The sequence below is a fragment of the Sapajus apella genome, unplaced genomic scaffold (assembly GCF_009761245.1).
Source record: "Sapajus apella isolate SASKATOON/1434 unplaced genomic scaffold, GSC_monkey_1.0 scaffold70, whole genome shotgun sequence".
NCBI classification, from domain to species: domain Eukaryota; kingdom Metazoa; phylum Chordata; class Mammalia; order Primates; family Cebidae; genus Sapajus; species Sapajus apella.
Genome location: NW_022437010.1, coordinates 4,753,962 through 4,757,221, shown reverse-complemented (window position 1 = coordinate 4,757,221; position 3,260 = coordinate 4,753,962). Strand labels below are relative to the sequence as shown.

General features: G+C 47.9%; 1 long non-coding RNA gene across 1 annotated transcript in view; it reads right to left on the bottom strand.

Annotated features, from left to right (window-relative positions):
* Positions 1-1,160: 1,160 nt before the first annotated feature.
* The window catches only part of LOC116531315, a 12,128-nt gene continuing 10,028 nt past the window's right edge, over positions 1,161-3,260 (bottom strand). Inside the window, exon 3 of the long non-coding RNA XR_004260361.1 lies at positions 1,161-2,050. This is a non-coding gene — a long non-coding RNA (uncharacterized LOC116531315). The remainder of the gene's footprint in view (positions 2,051-3,260) is intronic.

The following is a 3,260-nucleotide window of genomic DNA, read 5'->3' as shown; positions in this document are numbered from 1 at the left end:
ACTATAACTTCATATGAAAAGTCGCAAATGCTACAATGCTGTAGTGAAGATTACTAGGGCGAAAGAAGATGGGAGGCTCAGGAGCTTGGACTTCTGCTAGGGAATCTGTGGGTCAGAAAAGTGAGCCTTAAGGAGTAAAAAGATCAGTTGTTGCCTGGAGTTAGGGCGAAGGGAGGGACAAACAGGTGGAGCACAGAGGACCTTTAGAGACTACTCTGTATGATCCTGCAGTGGTGGATAATGTCATTAGACATTTGTTCAAGCCCATGGAATGTACACCACCAAGAGTGAACCCTAACGTAAACTATGGACTTTGGGTGATGATGATGTGTCAGTATAGGGTCATTGATTGTAACAAAGGTACCATTTGAGTGGGGACATTGCTAATGCAAGAGGGTGCATGTATGGGAGCAGGGAACATATGACATATCTCTGTACCGTCCTCCTAATTTTGCTGTGAACCGAAAACCATTCTTTAAAAATAGTCTTTTTGTAACAGACAGGGTATTGCTCTTTTGCCCGGGCTACAGTTCAGTAGCACAATCATAGCTCACTGTGGCCTCCAACTCCCAGGTTCAAGTGATCCTCCTGCCTTAGCCTCCAGAGTAGCTAGGACTACAGGCACACATCACCATGCCTGGCTAATTTTTCTAAAAATTTTTTGTACAGACAGGGTCTCACTACATTGTCCAGACTGGCCTCAAACTCAAAAGCAATCCTCCCTCCTTGGCCTCCCAAAGGGCTGGGATTACAGGTATGAGCCATCACGCTCAGCCTTTATTTTTGTATATATAAAATTTTTTTTAAAGAGAGATACAGAAAGAAAAGAAACCTATCCATTGTTAAAACTTGTCTTCAGCCAGACATGGTGGCTCACTCTTATAATCCCAGCACTTTGGGAGGCTGAGGCAGGTGGATCACTCGAGGTCAGGAGTTCAAGAATAGCCCGGCCAACATGGTGAAACTCCATCTCCACTAAAAATACAAGAATTAGGCTGGCGTAGTGGCATGTACCTGTAGTCCCAGCTACTCAGGAGGCTGAGGCAGGAGAATCTCTTGAACCCAGGAGGCGGAGGTTGCACTGAGCTGAGATCACACCATGGCACTCCAGCCAGGTCAACAGAGTAAGGCTCTGTCTCAAAAAAAAAAACAAAAAAACAAAAAAAAACTTGTCCTCATTTCCAGCTGATGGCATTAAAGAAATGGAAATCGAAAAGGAAAAAGACTCAACTAATAAAAGTGCCTCATTATCTTCTACTCTCCAGTCTGTAGAGACACAGAAGGTGAGAACTGGAGAGGCCTTGGAGGTCACGTCACCAATGCCCTTGTTTTGTGGATGAGGAAATCACTGGGGGGCAACGGCCTTGCTGGGATTAGAACTCACATCTTCAAACCTGAGCCCAGTGCTCTACTCAAAGACTTTCCACATACAGAGCATCTCTGTCAATGGGGCATGTGGGACTCTTTCCTGCACACCAGTGTGTGAAAATGAGGCTTAATGAAGAGTTAGTCAGGGGAGCTAACATGCACCCTCTTACGGGAACACCATGGCCTTTCGCAGAAATGCTTCAACGAGGGCTGGTTCACAGGAGGTTAGTGGTACATGGCCAGTACTGCCGCAGTTCATTTACTCTGTCTGATGGGAACAAATCAATAGGTTGATGGTAGTTGCTGAGTCTAACGTGCTCCCAGCTTGAGCTGCACCGGCTCTGTAAACAGCCCCTGACTGTAGCAGCAATAAACGACAATAAAACGGCTCCATCTTCAGGCAAGTCCAACCTTTACCTCTCCTTCCTACCCCTCGCCCGACTGATTTTAGCCACTGTTCTCATTCCCAAGGACCCAGTTGCTCCCAACCCGTTGCCATGGCCACAGGCCTCACCCAAAGCATACCAACGCTGTAGTGCTCACAGATCTTGGCAGACATCCAGGCAGATGCAGAGCAGTTGGGGTGAATAACGTTCTCCTCTGAAAGCCGGGCCAAGGCTGTCGGTTGCACTCCCTCCGCTGTCGGCTTGAGTCTTATAGAGCTGTCCATTTGGCTGCCCGGCTGTGAATGAGCCATGCTTGTTAATTTCTTTCCCCTGCACCAGTTTCTTGGGAGCCTCTAACCCAAAACTTAAACAAAGAGCTAAATCAGGCTGTTCCCAGAGCTCCAGACCCTGGCTGTTTACCAAACACTGAAAATGTTACCAGTTGCTACCAGTCCCAAATCTCTCATCTCTTCTAAGAGTCATGAGGAATGTCGCCAGAGAGGTCCAGGCCTGGCCCATCCGTGATGCTCCTGGGTGTCTGTTTCAACATCCCAGTCCTGTGAGTTGAAATATCTTTTCCAGAGAAAAAGAAATGAAAGGCAGGGGTGGGGAGGGGGTGAAGGAGCACATGGCAAGAGAATAGAGTTGGAATCCCTTCAGAAACAAAGAGGAGCCGTCCGTGTGCAGCGTGTTCAACCCTGGATGATTTATGTTGGCCCAGTGCTCAAGTTCACGGCAATTACAAAAAAGGAGGGAGTGTCAGGAGGAATCTTCCATGAAAACCAACAGTACCAGCCAACATCTGTCCCTTGGGGTGGGCAATCTGCTCCAGGCTGTTCAGGATTCTACTTAGAACGGGACAGTGCACACAGAAGCAAACTGTAGATTAGAAAGCAGCGCATACAGGGAGAATGTTTCATCAGGCATTCCCTTCACTCCTACATCGAAGTGAGCAAGTTCCCCGGGCGCCCCCACCCTGGAGTATGTGCCCACATTGTCAAAGAACCTACCTGGTAGGGAGGGTGCTCAGACCTTCTCCCACGTGAGAAGGGTTTGGGATGGGGTGGGCGGGGCCACTTCTGCTGGTGAGAACACAGCTGTTCCAACCTTCCTGGAACTGGCCCCCAAGCCCCCTCTCCAGCTGCATTTTTGCATTGATCTCCTGTCCAGAGATACTTTGCCCACAGTTACCACGTCTTTGCTAAGGAGTTGCTTTAAAAAGGAACATAATATTTAGATTTAGCTGCCTGGAAGAGGAAGGTGTTTCATTCTTCTTTAAAGGTAATCTGGAAATTACCACTTTTTAGTGGAGAATAATATACTCTTCAATTAATAACACGCGTGTAATCCCAGCTACTCGGGAAGCAGAGGCAGGAGAATTGCGTGAGCCTGGGAGACGGAGGTTGTAGTGAGCTGAGATCGCGTCATTACACTCTAGTCTGGCCAATAGAGCAAGACTCTGTCTCAAGAAAAAAAAATGCGGCCAGGTGCAGTGGCTCACACCTG